The sequence below is a fragment of the Rhynchophorus ferrugineus genome, unplaced genomic scaffold (assembly GCF_030347505.1).
Source record: "Rhynchophorus ferrugineus isolate W39M unplaced genomic scaffold, kcgeb_rfMv2 rfM7, whole genome shotgun sequence".
NCBI lineage: Eukaryota > Metazoa > Arthropoda > Insecta > Coleoptera > Curculionidae > Rhynchophorus > Rhynchophorus ferrugineus.
The window spans coordinates 22,496,264-22,517,902 of NW_027472586.1; positions in this window are offsets into that span (position 1 = coordinate 22,496,264).

Sequence of the window (21,639 nt, forward strand, 5' to 3'; positions counted from 1 at the left end):
TCGATAGTCCATATCTCGGAAACTATAAGAGATAATGCAATTTGGCAACCGGCAATGTAATTAGCATGCCGAATATTACTTGGAATGTGAATTGGAACGAAATCGCCAATAGATAAGACCATTTTACAATTTGGGCCCAAGTTAGAAGCAGAGCCTAAGGTGTAAATTATCGATAGTCCATATCTCGGAAACTATAAGAGATAATGCAATTTGGCCATCGGCAATGTAATTAGCATGCCGAATATTACTTGGAATGTGAATTGGAGCGAAATCGCCAATTCATAAGACCATTTACAATTCTGGCCCAAGTTAGAAGCAGAGCCAATATTGCAAAATGTCGATAGTCCATATCTCGGAAACTATAAGAGATAATGCAATTTGGCAATCGGCAACGTAATTAGCATGCCGAATATTACTTGGAATGTGAATTGGAGCGAAATCGCTAATTCATAAGAACATTTTACAATTTTGACCCAAGTTAGAAGCAGAGCCAATATTGTAAAATATCGATAGTCCATATCTCGGAAACTATAAGAGATAATGCAATTTGGCAATCGGCAACGTAATTAGCATGCCGAATATTACTTGGAATGTGAATTACAACGAAATCGCTAATTCATAAGACCATTTTACAATTCTGGCCCAAGTTAGAAGCAGAGCCAATATTGCAAGATGTCGATAGTCCATATCTCGGAAACTATAAGAGATAATGCAATTTGGCAATCGGCAACGTAATTAGCATGCCGAATATTACTTGGAATGTGAATTGGAACGAAATGGCTAATTCATAAGACCATTTCACAATTTTGGCCCAAGTTAGAAGCAGAGCCAATATTGCAAGATGTCGATAGTCCATATCTCGGAAACTATAAGAGATAATGCAATTTGGCAATCGGCAACGTAATTAGCATGCCGAATATTACTTGGAATGTGAATTACAACGAAATCGCTAATTCATAAGACCATTTTACAATTCTGGCCCAAGTTAGAAGCAGAGCCAATATTGCAAGATGTCGATAGTCCATATCTCGGAAACTATAAGAGATAATGCAATTTGGCAATCGGCAATGTAATTAGCATGCCGAATATTACTTGGAATGTGAATTGGAACGAAATCGCTAATTCATAAGACCATTTTACAATTCTGGCCCAAGTTAGAAGCAGAGCCAATATTGCAAGATGTCGATAGTCCATATCTCGGAAACTATAAGAGATAATGCAATTTGGCAATCGGCAACGTAATTAGCATGCCGAATATTACTTGGAATGTGAATTGGAGCGAAATCGCTAATTCATAAGACCATTTTACAATTTTGACCCAAGTTAGAAGCAGAGCCAATATTGTAAAATGTCGATAGTCCATATCTCGGAAACTATAAGAGATAATGCAATTTGGCATTCGGCAATGTAATTAGCATGCCGAATATTACTTGGAATGTGAATTAGAACGAAATCGCTAATTCATAAGACCATTTTACAATTCTGGCCCAAGTTAGAAGCAGAGCCAATATTGCAAGATGTCGATAGTCCATATCTCGGAAACTATAAGAGATAATGCAATTTGGCAATCGGCAACGTAATTAGCATGCCGAATATTACTTGGAATGTGAATTGGAACGAAATCGCTAATTCATAAGACCATTTTACAATTTTGACCCAAGTTAGAAGCAGAGCCAATATTGTAAAATGTCGATAGTCCATATCTCGGAAACTATAAGAGATAATGCAATTTGGCCATCGGCAATGTAATTAGCATGCCGAATATTACTTGGAATGTGAATTGCAACGAAATCGCTAATTCATAAGACCATTTTACAATTTTGACCCAAGTTAGAAGCAGAGCCAATATTGCAAGATGTCGATAGTCCATATCTCGGAAACTATAAGAGATAATGCAATTTGGCAATCGGCAACGTAATTAGCATGCCGAATATTACTTGGAATGTGAATTACAACAAAATCGCTAATTCATAAGACCATTTTACAATTTTGACCCAAGTTAGAAGCAGAGCCAATATTGTAAAATGTCGATAGTCCATATCTCGGAAACTCTAAGAGATAATGCAATTTGGCAATCGGCAACGTAATTAGCATGCCGAATATTACTTGGAATGTGAATTGCAACGAAATCGCTAATTCATAAGACCATTTTACAATTCTGGCCCAAGTTAGAAGCAGAGCCAATATTGCAAGATGTCGATAGTCCATATCTCGGAAACTATAAGAGATAATGCAATTTGGCAATCGGCAACGTAATTAGCATGCCGAATATTACTTGGAATGTGAATTACAACGAAATCGCTAATTCATAAGACCATTTTACAATTCTGGCCCAAGTTAGAAGCAGAGCCAATATTGCAAGATGTCGATAGTCCATATCTCGGAAACTATAAGAGATAATGCAATTTGGCAATCGGCAACGTAATTAGCATGCCGAATATTACTTGGAATGTGAATTACAACGAAATCGCTAATTCATAAGACCATTTTACAATTCTGGCCCAAGTTAGAAGCAGAGCCAATATTGCAAGATGTCGATAGTCCATATCTCGGAAACTATAAGAGATAATGCAATTTGGCATTCGGCAACGTAATTAGCATGCCGAATATTACTTGGAATGTGAACTGGAGCGAAATCGCTAATTCATAAGACCATTTTACAATTTTGACCCAAGTTAGAAGCAGAGCCAATATTGCAAGATGTCGATAGTCTATATCTCGGAAACTATAAGAGATAATGCAATCTGGCAATCGGCAACGTAATTAGCATGCCGAATATTACTTGGAATGTGAATTGGAGCGAAATTGCTAATTCATAAGACCATTTTACAATTCTGGCTCAAGTTAGAAGCAGAGCCAATATTGCAAGACGTCGATAGTCCATATCTCGGAAACTACAAGAGATAATGCAATCTGGCAATCGGCAACGTAATTAGCATGCCGAATATTACTTGGAATGTGAATTACAACGAAATCGCTAATTCATAAGACCATTTTACAATTCTGGCTCAAGTTAGAAGCAGAGCCAATATTGCAAGATGTCGATAGTCCATATCTCGGAAACTATAAGAGATAATGCAATCTGGCAATCGGCAACGTAATTAGCATGCCGAATATTACTTGGAATGTGAATTGGAGCGAAATTGCTAATTCATAAGACCATTTTACAATTTTGACCCATGTTAGAAGCAGAGCCAATATTGTAAAATGTCGATAGTCCATATCTCGGAAACTATAAGAGATAATGCAATTTGGCAATCGGCAACGTAATTAGCATGCCGAATATTACTTGGAATGTGAATTACAACGAAATCGCTAATTCATAAGACCATTTTACAATTCTGGCCCAAGTTAGAAGCAGAGCCAATATTGCAAGATGTCGATAGTCCATATCTCGGAAACTATAAGAGATAATGCAATTTGGCAATCGGCAACGTAATTAGCATGCCGAATATTACTTGGAATGTGAATTACAACGAAATCGCTAATTCATAAGACCATTTTACAATTCTGGCCCAAGTTAGAAGCAGAGCCAATATTGCAAGATGTCGATAGTCCATATCTCGGAAACTATAAGAGATAATGCAATTTGGCAATCGGCAACGTAATTAGCATGCCGAATATTACTTGGAATGTGAATTACAACGAAATCGCTAATTCATAAGACCATTTTACAATTCTGGCCCAAGTTAGAAGCAGAGCAAATATTGCAAGATGTCGATAGTCCATATCTCGGAAACTATAAGACATAATGCAATTTGGCAATCGGCAACGTAATTAGCATGCCGAATATTACTTGGAATGTGAATTACAACGAAATCGCTAATTCATAAGACCATTTTACAATTCTGGCTCAAGTTAGAAGCAGAGCCAATATTGCAAGATGTCGATAGTCCATATCTCGGAAACTATAAGAGATAATGCAATTTGGCAATCGGCAACGTAATTAGCATGCAGAATATTACTTGGAATGTGAATTACAACGAAATCGCTAATTCATAAGACCATTTTACAATTCTGGCCCAAGTTAGAAGCAGAGCCAATATTGCAAGATGTCGATAGTCCATATCTCGGAAACTATAAGAGATAATGCAATTTGGCAATCGGCAACGTAATTAGCATGCCGAATATTACTTGGAATGTGAATTACAACAAAATCGCTAATTCATAAGACCATTTTACAATTTTGACCCAAGTTAGAAGCAGAGCCAATATTGTAAAATGTCGATAGTCCATATCTCGGAAACTCTAAGAGATAATGCAATTTGGCAATCGGCAACGTAATTAGCATGCGGAATATTACTTGGAATGTGAATTACAACGAAATCGCTAATTCATAAGACCATTTTACAATTCTGGCCCAAGTTAGAAGCAGAGCCAATATTGCAAGATGTCGATAGTCCATATCTCGGAAACTATAAGGGATAATGCAATTTGGCAATCGGCAACGTAATTAGCATGCCGAATATTACTTGGAATGTGAATTACAACGAAATCGCTAATTCATAAGACCATTTTACAATTCTGGCCCAAGTTAGAAGCAGAGCCAATATTGCAAGATGTCGATAGTCCATATCTCGGAAACTATAAGAGATAATGCAATTTGGCAATCGGCAACGTAATTAGCATGCCGAATATTACTTGGAATGTGAATTACAACGAAATCGCTAATTCATAAGACCATTTTACAATTCTGGCCCAAGTTAGAAGCAGAGCCAATATTGCAAGATGTCGATAGTCCATATCTCGGAAACTATAAGAGATAATGCAATTTGGTATTCGGCAACGTAATTAGCATGCCGAATATTACTTGGAATGTGAACTGGAGCGAAATCGCTAATTCATAAGACCATTTTACAATTTTGACCCAAGTTAGAAGCAGAGCCAATATTGCAAGATGTCGATAGTCTATATCTCGGAAACTATAAGAGATAATGCAATCTGGCAATCGGCAACGTAATTAGCATGCCGAATATTACTTGGAATGTGAATTGGAGCGAAATTGCTAATTCATAAGACCATTTTACAATTCTGGCTCAAGTTAGAAGCAGAGCCAATATTGCAAGACGTCGATAGTCCATATCTCGGAAACTATAAGAGATAATGCAATCTGGCAATCGGCAACGTAATTAGCATGCCGAATATTACTTGGAATGTGAATTACAACGAAATCGCTAATTCATAAGACCATTTTACAATTCTGGCTCAAGTTAGAAGCAGAGCCAATATTGCAAGATGTCGATAGTCCATATCTCGGAAACTATAAGAGATAATGCAATCTGGCAATCGGCAACGTAATTAGCATGCCGAATATTACTTGGAATGTGAATTGGAGCGAAATTGCTAATTCATAAGACCATTTTACAATTTTGACCCAAGTTAGAAGCAGAGCCAATATTGTAAAATGTCGATAGTCCATATCTCGGAAACTATAAGAGATAATGCAATTTGGCAATCGGCAACGTAACTAGCATGCCGAATATTACTTGGAATGTGAATTACAACGAAATCGCTAATTCATAAGACCATTTTACAATTCTGGCCCAAGTTAGAAGCAGAGCCAATATTGCAAGATGTCGATAGTCCATATCTCGGAAACTATAAGAGATAATGCAATTTGGCAATCGGCAACGTAATTAGCATGCGGAATATTACTTGGAATGTGAATTGGAGCCGAAATGGCTAATTCATAAGACCATTTTACAATTCTGGCCCAAGTTAGAAGCAGAGCCAATATTGCAAGATGTCGATAGTCCATATCTCGGAAACTATAAGAGATAATGCAATTTGGCAATCGGCAACGTAATTAGCATGCCGAATATTACTTGGAATGTGAATTACAACGAAATCGCTAATTCATAAGACCATTTTACAATTCTGGCCCAAGTTAGAAGCAGAGCCAATATTGCAAGATGTCGATAGTCCATATCTCGGAAACTATAAGAGATAATGCAATTTGGCAATCGGCAACGTAATTAGCATGCCGAATATTACTTGGAATGTGAATTACAACGAAATCGCTAATTCATAAGACCATTTTACAATTCTGGCCCAAGTTAGAAGCAGAGCCAATATTGCAAGATGTCGATAGTCCATATCTCGGAAACTATAAGAGATAATGCAATTTGGCAATCGGCAACGTAATTAGCATGCCGAATATTACTTGGAATGTGAATTACAACGAAATCGCTAATTCATAAGACCATTTTACAATTCTGGCCCAAGTTAGAAGCAGAGCCAATATTGCAAGATGTCGATAGTCCATATCTCGGAAACTATAATAGATAATGCAATTTGGCAATCGGCAACGTAATTAGCATGCCGAATATTACTTGGAATGTGAATTACAACAAAATCGCTAATTCATAAGACCATTTTACAATTCTGGCCCAAGTTAGAAGCAGAGCCAATATTGTAAAATGTCGATGGTCCATATCTCGGAAACTATAAGAGATAATGCAATTTGGCCATCGGCAGTGTAATTAGCATGCCGAATATTACTTGGAATGTGAATTGGAGCGAAATCGCTAATTCATAAGACCATTTTACAATTCTGGCCCAAGTTAGAAGCAGAGCCAATATTGCAAGATGTCGATAGTCCATATCTCGGAAACTATAAGAGATAATGCAATTTGGCAATCGGCAACGTAATTAGCATGCCGAATATTACTTGGAATGTGAACTGGAGCGAAATCGCTAATTCATAAGACCATTTTACAATTTTGACCCAAGTTAGAAGAAGAGCCAATATTGTAAAATGTCGATAGTCCATATCTCGGAAACTATAAGAGATAATGCAATTTGGCAATCGGCAACGTAATTAGCATGCCGAATATTACTTGGAATGTGAATTACAACGAAATCGCTAATTCATAAGACCATTTTACAATTCTGGCTCAAGTTAGAAGCAGAGCCAATATTGCAAGATATCGATAGTCCATATCTCGGAAACTATAAGAGATAATGCAATCTGGCAATCGGCAACGTAATTAGCATGCCGAATATTACTTGGAATGTGAATTGGAGCGAAATTGCTAATTCATAAGACCATTTTACAATTCTGGCCAAGTTAGAAGCAGAGCCAATATTGCAAGATGTCGATAGTCCATATCTCGGAAACTATAAGAGATAATGAAATTTGGCAATCGGCAATGTAATTAGCATGCCGAATATTACTTGGAATGTGAATTACAACGAAATCGCTAATTCATAAGACCATTTTACAATTCTGGCCCAAGTTAGAAGCAGAGCCAATATTGCAAGATGTCGATAGTCCATATCTCAGAAACTATAAGAGATAATGCAATTTGGCAATCGGCAACGTAATTAGCATGCCGAATATTACTTGGAATGTGAATTGGAGCGAAATTGCTAATTCATAAGACCATTTTACAATTTTGACCCAAGTTAGAAGCAGAGCCAATATTGTAAAATGTCGATGGTCCATATCTCGGAAACTATAAGAGATAATGCAATTTGGCCATCGGCAGTGTAATTAGCATGCCGAATATTACTTGGAATGTGAATTACAACGAAATCGCTAATTCATAAGACCATTTTACAATTTTGACCCAAGTTAGAAGCAGAGCCAATATTGCAAGATGTCGATAGTCCATATCTCGGAAACTATAAGAGATAATGCAATTTGGCAATCGGCAATGTAATTAGCATGCGGAATATTACTTGGAATGTGAATTACAACGAAATCGCTAATTCATAAGACCATTTTACAATTCTGGCCCAAGTTAGAAGCAGAGCCAATATTGCAAGATGTCGATAGTCCATATCTCGGAAACTATAAGAGATAATGCAATTTGGCAATCGGCAACGTAATTAGCATGCCGAATATTACTTGGAATGTGAATTACAACGAAATCGCTAATTCATAAGACCATTTTACAATTCTGGCCCAAGTTAGAAGCAGAGCCAATATTGCAAGATGTCGATAGTCCATATCTCGGAAACTATAAGAGATAATGCAATTTGGCAATCGGCAACGTAATTAGCATGCCGAATATTACTTGGAATGTGAATTACAACGAAATCGCTAATTCATAAGACCATTTTACAATTCTGGCCCAATTTAGAAGCAGAGCCAATATTGCAAGATGTCGATAGTCCATATCTCGGAAACTATAAGAGATAATGCAATTTGGCAATCGGCAACGTAATTAGCATGCCGAATATTACTTGGAATGTGAACTGGAGCGAAATCGCTAATTCATAAGACCATTTTACAATTTTGACCCAAGTTAGAAGCAGAGCCAATATTGCAAGATGTCGATAGTCCATATCTCGGAAACTATAAGAGATAATGCAATCTGGCAATCGGCAACCTAATTAGCATGCCGAATATTACTTGGAATGTGAATTGGAGCGAAATTGCTAATTCATAAGACCATTTTACAATTCTGGCTCAAGTTAGAAGCAGAGCCAATATTGCAAGATGTCGATAGTCCATATCTCGGAAACTATAAGAGATAATGCAATCTGACAATCGGCAACATAATTAGCATGCCGAATATTACTTGGAATGTGAATTACAACGAAATCGCTAATTCATAAGACCATTTTACAATTCTGGCTCAAGTTAGAAGCAGAGCCAATATTGCAAGATGTCGATAGTCCATATCTCGGAAACTATAAGAGATAATGCAATCTGGCAATCGGCAACGTAATTAGCATGCCGAATATTACTTGGAATGTGAATTGGAGCGAAATTGCTAATTCATAAGACCATTTTACAATTTTGACCCAAGTTAGAAGCAGAGCCAATATTGTAAAATGTCGATAGTCCATATCTCGGAAACTATAAGAGATAATGCAATTTGGCAATCGGCAACGTAATTAGCATGCCGAATATTACTTGGAATGTGAATTACAACGAAATCGCTAATTCATAAGACCATTTTACAATTCTGGCCCAAGTTAGAAGCAGAGCCAATATTGCAAGATGTCGATAGTCCATATCTCGGAAACTATAAGACATAATGCAATTTGGCAATCGGCAACGTAATTAGCATGCCGAATATTACTTGGAATGTGAATTACAACGAAATCGCTAATTCATAAGACCATTTTACAATTCTGGCTCAAGTTAGAAGCAGAGCCAATATTGCAAGATGTCGATAGTCCATATCTCGGAAACTATAAGAGATAATGCAATCTGGCAATCGGCAACGTAATTAGCATGCCGAATATTACTTGGAATGTGAATTACAACGAAATCGCTAATTCATAAGACCATTTTACAATTCTGGCCCAAGTTAGAAGCAGAGCCAATATTGCAAGATGTCGATAGTCCATATCTCGGAAACTATAAGAGATAATGCAATTTGGCAATCGGCAACGTAATTAGCATGCCGAATATTACTTGGAATGTGAATTACAACGAAATCGCTAATTCATAAGACCATTTTACAATTCTGGCTCAAGTTAGAAGCAGAGCCAATATTGCAAGATGTCGATAGTCCATATCTCGGAAACTATAAGAGATAATGCAATCTGGCAATCGGCAACGTAATTAGCATGCTGAATATTACTTGGAATGTGAATTACAACGAAATCGCTAATTCATAAGACCATTTTACAATTCTGGCCCAAGTTAGAAGCAGAGCCAATATTGCAAGATGTCGATAGTCCATATCTCGGAAACTATAAGAGATAATGCAATTTGGCAATCGGCAACGTAATTAGCATGCGGAATATTACTTGGAATGTGAATTGGAGCCGAAATGGCTAATTCATAAGACCATTTTACAATTCTGGCCCAAGTTAGAAGCAGAGCCAATATTGCAAGATGTCGATAGTCCATATCTCGGAAACTATAAGAGATAATGCAATTTGGCAATCGGCAACGTAATTAGCATGCCGAATATTACTTGGAATGTGAATTACAACGAAATCGCTAATTCATAAGACCATTTTACAATTCTGGCCCAAGTTAGAAGCAGAGCCAATATTGCAAGATGTCGATAGTCCATATCTCGGAAACTATAAGAGATAATGCAATTTGGCAATCGGCAACGTAATTAGCATGCCGAATATTACTTGGAATGTGAATTACAACGAAATCGCTAATTCATAAGACCATTTTACAATTCTGGCCCAAGTTAGAAGCAGAGCCAATATTGCAAGATGTCGATAGTCCATATCTCGGAAACTATAAGAGATAATGCAATTTGGCAATCGGCAACGTAATTAGCATGCCGAATATTACTTGGAATGTGAATTACAACGAAATCGCTAATTCATAAGACCATTTTACAATTCTGGCCCAAGTTAGAAGCAGAGCCAATATTGCAAGATGTCGATAGTCCATATCTCGGAAACTATAAGAGATAATGCAATTTGGCAATCGGCAACGTAATTAGCATGCCGAATATTACTTGGAATGTGAATTACAACAAAATCGCTAATTCATAAGACCATTTTACAATTCTGGCCCAAGTTAGAAGCAGAGCCAATATTGTAAAATGTCGATGGTCCATATCTCGGAAACTATAAGAGATAATGCAATTTGGCCATCGGCAGTGTAATTAGCATGCCGAATATTACTTGGAATGTGAATTGGAGCGAAATCGCTAATTCATAAGACCATTTTACAATTCTGGCTCAAGTTAGAAGCAGAGCCAATATTGCAAGATGTCGATAGTCCATATCTCGGAAACTATAAGAGATAATGCAATCTGGCAATCGGCAACGTAATTAGCATGCCGAATATTACTTGGAATGTGAATTGGAGCGAAATTGCTAATTCATAAGACCATTTTACAATTTTGACCCAAGTTAGAAGCAGAGCCAATATTGTAAAATGTCGATAGTCCATATCTCGGAAACTATAAGAGATAATGCAATTTGGCAATCGGCAACGTAATTAGCATGCCGAATATTACTTGGAATGTGAATTACAACGAAATCGCTAATTCATAAGACCATTTTACAATTCTGTCCCAAGTTAGAAGCAGAGCCAATATTGCAAGATGTCGATAGTCCATATCTCGGAAACTATAAGAGATAATGCAATTTGGCAATCGGCAACGTAATTAGCATGCCGAATATTACTTAGAATGTGAATTACAACGAAATCGCTAATTCATAAGACCATTTTAAAATTCTGGCCCAAGTTAGAAGCAGAGCCAATATTGCAAGATGTCGATAGTCCATATCTCGGAAACTATAAGAGATAATGCAATTTGGCAATCGGCAACGTAATTAGCATGCCGAATATTACTTGGAATGTGAATTACAACGAAATCGCTAATTCATAAGACCATTTTACAATTCTGGCCCAAGTTAGAAGCAGAGCCAATATTGCAAGATGTCGATAGTCCATATCTCGGAAACTATAAGAGATAATGCAATTTGGCAATCGGCAACGTAATTAGCATGCCGAATATTACTTGGAATGTGAATTGGAGCCGAAATCGCTAATTCATAAGACCATTTTACAATTCTGGCCCAAGTTAGAAGCAGAGCCAATATTGCAAGATGTCGATAGTCCATATCTCGGAAACTATAAGAGATAATGCAATTTGGCAATCGGCAACGTAATCAGCATGCCGAATATTATTTGGAATGTGAATTACAACGAAATCGCTAATTCATAAGACCATTTTACAATTCTGGCCCAAGTTAGAAGCAGAGCCAATATTGCAAGATGTCGATAGTCCATATCTCGGAAACTATAAGAGATAATGCAATTTGGCAATCGGCAACGTAATTAGCATGCCGAATATTACTTGGAATGTGAATTACAACGAAATCGCTAATTCAGAAGACCATTTTACAATTCTGGCCCAAGTTAGAAGCAGAGCCAATATTGCAAGATGTCGATAGTCCATATCTCAGAAACTATAAGAGATAATGCAATTTGGCAATCGGCAACGTAATTAGCATGCCAAATATTACTTGGAATGTGAATTGGAGCGAAACTGCTAATTCATAAGACCATTTTACAATTTTGACCCAAGTTAGAAGCAGAGCCAATATTGTAAAATGTCGATGGTCCATATCTCGGAAACTATAAGAGATAATGCAATTTGGCCATCGGCAGTGTAATTAGAATGCCGAATATTACTTGGAATGTGAATTACAACGAAATCGCTAATTCATAAGACCATTTTACAATTTTGACCCAAGTTAGAAGCAGAGCCAGTATTGCAAGATGTCGATAGTCCATATCTCGGAAACTATAAGAGATAATGCAATTTGGCAATCGGCAACGTAATTAGCATGCCGAATATTACTTGTAATGTGAATTACAACGAAATCGCTAATTCATAAGACCATTTTACAATTCTGGCCCAAGTTAGAAGCAGAGCCAATATTGCAAGATGTCGATAGTCCATATCTCGGAAACTATAAGAGATAATGCAATTTGGCAATCGGCAATGTAATTAGCATGCCGAATATTACTTGGAATGTGAATTGGAGCGAAATCGCTAATTCATAAGACCACTTTACAATTTTGACCCAAGTTAGAAGCAGAGCAAATATTGTAAAATGTCGATAGTCCATATCTCGGAAACTATAAGAGATAATGCAATTTGGCAATCGGCAACGTAATTAGCATGCCGAATATTACTTGGAATGTGAATTACAACGAAATCGCTAATTCATAAGACCATTTTACAATTCTGACCCAAGTTAGAAGCAGAGCCAATATTGCAAGATGTCGATAGTCCATATCTCGGAAACTATAAGAGATAATGCAATTTGGCAATCGGCAACGTAATTAGCATGCCGAATATTACTTGGAATGTGAATTACAACGAAATCGCTAATTCATAAGATCATTTTACAATTCTGGCCCAAGTTAGAAGCAGAGCCAATATTGCAAGATGTCGATAGTCCATATCTCGGAAACTATAAGAGATAATGCAATTTGGCAATCGGCAACGTAATTAGCATGCCGAATATTACTTGGAATGTGAATTGGAGCGAAATCGCTAATTCATAAGACCACTTTACAATTTTGACCCAAGTTAGAAGCAGAGCCAATATTGTAAAATGTCGATAGTCCATATCTCGGAAACTATAAGAGATAATGCAATTTGGCAATCGGCAACGTAATTAGCATGCCGAATATTACTTGGAATGTGAATTACAACGAAATCGCTAATTCATAAGACCATTTTACAATTCTGGCCCAAGTTAGAAGCAGAGCCAATATTGCAAGATGTCGATAGTCCATATCTCGGAAACTATAAGAGATAATGCAATTTGGCAATTGGCAATGTAATTAGCATGCCGAATATTACTTGGAATGTGAATTGGAGCGAAATCGCTAATTCATAAGACCACTTTACAATTTTGACCCAAGTTAGAAGCAGAGCCAATATTGTAAAATGTCGATAGTCCATATCTCGGAAACTATAAGAGATAATGCAATTTGGCAATCGGCAACGTAATTAGCATGCCGAATATTACTTGGAATGTGAATTACAACGAAATCGCTAATTCATAAGACCATTTTACAATTCTGGCCCAAGTTAGAAGCAGAGCCAATATTGCAAGATGTCGATAGTCCATATCTCGGAAACTATAAGAGATAATGCAATTTGGCAATCGGCAACGTAATTAGCATGCCGAATATTACTTGGAATGTGAATTACAAAGAAATCGCTAATTCATAAGACCATTTTACAATTCTGGCCCAAGTTAGAAGCAGAGCCAATATTGCAAGATGTCGATAGTCCATATCTCGGAAACTATAAGAGATAATGCAATTTGGCAATCGGCAACGTAATTAGCATGCCGAATATTACTTGGAATGTGAATTACAACGAAATCGCTAATTCATAAGACCATTTTACAATTCTGGCCCAAGTTAGAAGCAGAGCCAATATTGCAAGATGTCGATAGTCCATATCTCAGAAACTATAAGAGATAATGCAATTTGGCAATCGGCAACGTAATTAGCATGCCGAATATTACTTGGAATGTGAATTGGAGCGAAATCGCTAATTCATAAGACCACTTTACAATTTTGACCCAAGTTAGAAGCAGAGCCAATATTGTAAAATGTCGATAGTCTATATCTCGGAAACTATAAGAGATAATGCAATTTGGCAATCGGCAACGTAATTAGCATGCCGAATATTACTTGGAATGTGAATTACAACGAAATCGTTAATTCATAAGACCATTTTACAATTCTGGCCCAAGTTAGAAGCAGAGCCAATATTGCAAGATGTCGATAGTCCATATCTCGGAAACTATAAGAGATAATGCAATTTGGCAATCGGCAACGTAATTAGCATGCGGAATATTACTTGGAATGTGAATTGGAGCCGAAATGGCTAATTCATAAGACCATTTTACAATTCTGGCCCAAGTTAGAAGCAGAGCCAATATTGCAAGATGTCGATAGTCCATATCTCGGAAACTATAAGAGATAATGCAATTTGGCAATCGGCAACGTAATTAGCATGCCGAATATTACTTGGAATGTGAATTACAACGAAATCGCTAATTCATAAGACCATTTTACAATTCTGGCCCAAGTTAGAAGCAGAGCCAATATTGCAAGATGTCGATAGTCCATATCTCGGAAACTATAAGAGATAATGCAATTTGGCAATAGGCAACGTAATTAGCATGCCGAATATTACTTGGAATGTGAATTACAACGAAATCGCTAATTCATAAGACCATTTTACAATTCTGGCCCAAGTTAGAAGCAGAGCCAATATTGCAAGATGTCGATAGTGCATATCTCAGAAACTATAAGAGATAATGCAATTTGGCAATCGGCAACGTAATTAGCATGCCGAATATTACTTGGAATGTGAATTGGAGCGAAATTGCTAATTCATAAGACCATTTTACAATTTTGACCCAAGTTAGAAGCAGAGCCAATATTGTAAAATGTCGATGGTCCATATCTCGGAAACTATAAGAGATAATGCAATTTGGCCATCGGCAGTGTAATTAGCATGCCGAATATTACTTGGAATGTGAATTACAACGAAATCGCTAATTCATAAGACCATTTTACAATTTTGACCCAAGTTAGAAGCAGAGCCAATATTGCAAGATGTCGATAGTCCATATCTCGGAAACTATAAGAGATAATGCAATTTGGCAATCGGCAACGTAATTAGCATGCCGAATATTACTTGGAATGTGAATTACAACAAAATCGCTAATTCATAAGACCATTTTACAATTCTGGCCCAAGTTAGAAGCAGAGCCAATATTGCAAGATGTCGATAGTCCATATCTCGGAAACTATAAGAGATAATGCAATTTGGCAATCGGCAACGTAATTAGCATGCCGAATATTACTTGGAATGTGAACTGGAGCGAAATCGCTAATTCATAAGACCATTTTACAATTTTGACCCAAGTTAGAAGAAGAGCCAATATTGTAAAATGTCGATAGTCCATATCTCGGAAACTATAAGAGATAATGCAATTTGGCAATCGGCAACGTAATTAGCATGCCGAATATTACTTGGAATGTGAATTACAACGAAATCGCTAATTCATAAGACCATTTTACAATTCTGGCTCAAGTTAGAAGCAGAGCCAATATTGCAAGATGTCGATAGTCCATATCTCGGAAACTATAAGAGATAATGCAATCTGGCAATCGGCAACGTAATTAGCATGCCGAATATTACTTGGAATGTGAATTACAACGAAATCGCTAATTCATAAGACCATTTTACAATTCTGGCCCAAGTTAAAAGCAGAGCCAATATTGCAAGATGTCGATAGTCCATATCTCGGAAACTATAAGAGATAATGCAATTTGGCAATCGGCAACGTAATTAGCATGCGGAATATTACTTGGAATGTGAATTGGAGCCGAAATGGCTAATTCATAAGACCATTTTACAATTCTGGCCCAAGTTAGAAGCAGAGGCAATATTGCAAGATGTCGATAGTCCATATCTCGGAAACTATAAGAGATAATGCAATTTGGCAATCGGCAACGTAATTAGCATGCCGAATATTACTTGGAATGTGAACTGGAGCGAAATCGCTAATTCATAAGACCATTTTACAATTTTGACCCAAGTTAGAAGAAGAGCCAATATTGTAAAATGTCGATAGTCCATATCTCGGAAACTATAAAAGATAATGCAATTTGGCAATCGGCAACGTAATTAGCATGCCGAATATTACTTGGAATGTGAATTACAACGAAATCGCTAATTCATAAGACCATTTTACAATTCTGGCTCAAGTTAGAAGCAGAGCCAATATTGCAAGATGTCGATAGTCCATATCTCGGAAACTATAAGAGATAATGCAATCTGGCAATCGGCAACGTAATTAGCATGCCGAATATTACTTGGAATGTGAATTACAACGAAATCGCTAATTCATAAGACCATTTTACAATTCTGGCCCAAGTTAAAAGCAGAGCCAATATTGCAAGATGTCGATAGTCCATATCTCGGAAACTATAAGAGATAATGCAATTTGGCAATCGGCAACGTAATTAGCATGCGGAATATTACTTGGAATGTGAATTGGAGCCGAAATGGCTAATTCATAAGACCATTTTACAATTCTGGCCCAAGTTAGAAGCAGAGGCAATATTGCAAGATGTCGATAGTCCATATCTCGGAAACTATAAGAGATAATGCAATTTGGCAATCGGCAACGTAATTAGCATGCCGAATATTACTTGGAATGTGAATTACAACGAAATCGCTAATTCATAAGACCATTTTACAATTCTGGCCCAAGTTAGAAGCAGAGCCAATATTGCAAGATGTCGATAGTCCATATCTCGGAAACTATAAGAGATAATGCAATTTGGCAATCGGCAACGTAATTAGCATGCCGAATATTACTTGGAATGTGAATTACAACGAAATCGCTAATTCATAAGACCATTTTACAATTCTGGCCCAAGTTAGAAGCAGAGCCAATATTGCAAGATGTCGATAGTCCATATCTCAGAAACTATAAGAGATAATGCAATTTGGCAATCGGCAACGTAATTAGCATGCCGAATATTACTTGGAATGTGAATTGGAGCGAAATTGCTAATTCATAAGACCATTTTACAATTTTGACCCAAGTTAGAAGCAGAGCCAATATTGTAAAATGTCGATGGTCCATATCTCGGAAACTATAAGAGATAATGCAATTTGGCAATCGGCAACGTAATTAGCATGCCGAATATTACTTGGAATGTGAATTGGAGCGAAATCGCTAATTCATAAGACCATTTTACAATTCTTTCCCAAGTTAGAAGCAGAGCCAATATTGCAAGATGTCGATAGTCCATATCTCGGAAACTATAAGAGATAATGCAATTCGGCAATCGGCAACGTAATTAGCATGCCGAATATTACTTGGAATGTGAATTGGAGCGAAATCGCTAATTCATAAGACCACTTTACAATTTTGACCCAAGTTAGAAGCAGAGCCAATATTGTAAAATGTCGATAGTCCATATCTCGGAAACTATAAGAGATAATGCAATTTGGCAATCGGCAACGTAATTAGCATGCCGAATATTACTTGGAATGTGAATTACAACGAAATCGCTAATTCATAAGACCATTTTACAATTCTGGCCCAAGATAGAAGCAGAGCCAATATTGCAAGATGTCGATAGTCCATATCTCGGAAACAATAAGAGATAATGCAATTTGGCAATCGGCAACGTAATTAGCATGCGGAATATTACTTGGAATGTGAATTGGAGCCGAAATGGCTAATTCATAAGACCATTTTACAATTCTGGCCCAAGTTAGAAGCAGAGCCAATATTGCAAGATGTCGATAGACCATATCTCGGAAACTATAAGAGATAATGCAATTTGGCAATCGGCAACGTAATTAGCATGCCGAATATTACTTGGAATGTGAATTACAACGAAATCGCTAATTCATAAGACCATTTTACAATTCTGGCCCAAGTTAGAAGCAGAGCCAATATTGCAAGATGTCGATAGTCCATATCTCGGAAACTATAAGAGATAATGCAATTTGGCAACCGGCAATGTAATTAGCATGCCGAATATTACTTGGAATGTGAATTACAACGAAATCGCTAATTCATAAGACCATTTTACAATTCTGGCCCAAGTTAGAAGCAGAGCCAATATTGCAAGATGTCGATAGTCCATATCTCAGAAACTATAAGAGATAATGCAATTTGGCAATCGGCAACGTAATTAGCATGCCGAATATTACTTGGAATGTGAATTGGAGCGAAATTGCTAATTCATAAGACCATTTTACAATTTTGATCCAAGTTAGAAGCAGAGCCAATATTGTAAAATGTCGATGGTCCATATCTCGGAAACTATAGGAGATAATGCAATTTGGCCATCGGCAGTGTAATTAGCATGCCGAATATTACTTGGAATGTGAATTACAACGAAATCGCTAATTCATAAGACCATTTTACAATTTTGACCCAAGTTAGAAGCAGAGCCAATATTGCAAGATGTCGATAGTCCATATCTCGGAAACTATAAGAGATAATGCAATTTGGCAATCGGCAACGTAATTAGCATGCCGAATATTACTTGGAATGTGAATTACAACAAAATCGCTAATTCATAAGACCATTTTACAATTTTGACCCAAGTTAGAAGCAGAGCCAATATTGCAAGATGTCGATAGTCCATATCTCGGAAACTATAAGAGATAATGCAATTTGGCAATCGGCAACGTAATTAGAATGCCGAATATTACTTGGAATGTGAATTACAACAAAATCGCTAATTCATAAGACCATTTTACAATTTTGACCCAAGTTAGAAGCAGAGCCAATATTGTAAAATGTCGATAGTCCATATCTCGGAAACTATAAGAGATAATGCAATTTGGCAATCGGCAACGTAATTAGCATGCCGAATATTACTTGGAATGTGAATTACAATGAAATCGCTAATTCATAAGACCATTTTACAATTCTGGCCCAAGTTAGAAGCAGAGCCAATATTGCAAGATGTCGATAGTCCATATCTCGGAAACTATAAGAGATAATGCAATTTGGCAATCGGCAATGTAATTAGCATGCCGAATATTACTTGGAATGTGAATTACAACGAAATCGCTAATTCATAAGACCATTTTACAATTCTGGCCCAAGTTAGAAGCAGAGCCAATATTGCAAGATGTCGATAGTCCATATCTCGGAAACTATAAGAGATAATGCAATTTGGCAATCGGCAACGTAATTAGCATGCCGAATATTACTTGGAATGTGAATTACAACGAAATCGCTAATTCATAAGACCATTTTTCAATTCTGGCCCAAGTTAGAAGCAGAGCCAATATTGCAAGATGTCGATAGTCCATATCTCAGAAACTATAAGAGATAATGCAATTTGGCAATCGGCAACGTAATTAGCATGCCGAATATTACTTGGAATGTGAATTGGAGCGAAATTGCTAATTCATAAGACCATTTTACAATTTTGACCCAAGTTAGAAGCAGAGCCAATATTGTAAAATGTCGATGGTCCATATCTCGGAAACTATAAGAGATACTGCAATTTGGCCATCGGCAGTGTAATTAGCATGCCGAATATTACTTGGAATGTGAATTACAACGAAATCGCTAATTCATAAGACCATTTTACAATTTTGACCCAAGTTAGAAGCAGAGCCAATATTGCAAGATGTCGATAGTCCATATCTCGGAAACTATAAGAGATAATGCAATTTGGCAATCGGCAACGTAATTAGCATGCCGAATATTACTTGGAATGTGAATTACAACAAAATCGCTAATTCATAAGACCATTTTACAATTCTGGCCCAAGTTAGAAGCAGAGCCAATATTGCAAGATGTCGATAGTCCATATCTCAGAAACTATAAGAGATAATGCAATTTGGCAATCGGCAACGTAATTAGCATGCCGAATATTACTTGGAATGTGAATTGGAGCGAAATCGCTAATTCATAAGACCATTTTACAATTCTGGCCCAAGTTAGAAGCAGAGCCAATATTGCAAGATGTCGATAGTCCATATCTCGGAAACTATAAGAGATAATGCAATTTGGCAATCGGCAACGTAATTCGCATGCCGAATATTACTTGGAATGTGAACTGGAGCGAAATCGCTAATTCATAAGACCATTTTACAATTTTGACCCAAGTTAGAAGAAGAGCCAATATTGTAAAATGTCGATAGTCCATATCTCGGAAACTATAAGAGATAATGCAATTTGGCAATCGGCAACGTAATTAGCATGCCGAATATTACTTGGAATGTGAATTACAACGAAATCGCTAATTCATAAGACCATTTTACAATTCTGGCTCAAGTTAGAAGCAGAGCCAATATTGCAAGATGTCGATAGTCCATATCTCGGAAACTATAAGAGATAATGCAATCTGGCAATCGGCAACGTAATTAGCATGCCGAATATTACTTGGAATGTGAATTGGAGCGAAATTGCTAATTCATAAGACCATTTTACAATTTTGACCCAAGTTAGAAGCAGAGCCAATATTGTAAAATGTCGATAGTCCATATCTCGGAAACTATAAGAGATAATGCAATTTGGCAATCGGCAACGTAATTAGCATGCCGAATATTACTTGGAATGTGAATTACAACGAAATCGCTAATTCATAAGACCATTTTACAATTCTGGCCCAAGTTAGAAGCAGAGCCAATATTGCAAGATGTCGATAGTCCATATCTCGGAAACTATAAGAGATAATGCAATTTGGCAATCGGCAACGTAATTAGCATGCCGAATATTACTTGGAATGTGAATTACAACGAAATCGCTAATTCATAAGACCATTTTACAATTCTGGCCCAAGTTAGAAGCAGAGCCAATATTGCAAGATGTCGATAGTCCATATCTCGGAAACTATAAGAGATAATGCAATTTGGCAATCGGCAACGTAATTAGCATGCCGAATATTACTTGGAATGTGAATTACAACGAAATCGCTAATTCATAAGACCATTTTACAATTCTGGCCCAAGTTAGAAGCAGAGCCAATATTGCAAGATGTCGATAGTCCATATCTCGGAAACTATAAGACATAATGCAATTTGGCAATCGGCAACGTAATTAGCATGCCGAATATTACTTGGAATGTGAATTGGAGCCGAAATCGCTAATTCATAAGACCATTTTACAATTCTGGCCCAAGTTAGAAGCAGAGCCAATATTGCAAGATGTCGATAGTCCATATCTCGGAAACTATAAGAGATAATGCAATTTGGCAATCGGCAACGTAATTAGCATGCCGAATATTACTTGGAATGTGAATTACAACGAAATCGCTAATTCATAAGACCATTTTACAATTCTGGCCCAAGTTAGAAGCAGAGCCAATATTGCAAGATGTCGATAGTCCATATCTCGGAAACTATAAGAGATAATGCAATTTGGCAATCGGCAACGTAATTAGCATGCCGAATATTACTTGGAATGTGAATTACAACGAAATCGCTAATTCATAAGACCATTTTACAATTCTGGCCCAAGTTAGAAGCAGAGCCAATATTGCAAGATGTCGATAGTCCATATCTCAGAAACTATAAGAGATAATGCAATTTGGCAATCGGCAACGTAATTAGCATGCCAAATATTACTTGGAATGTGAATTGGAGCGAAACTGCTAATTCATAAGACCATTTTACAATTTTGACCCAAGTTATAAGCAGAGCCAATATTGTAAAATGT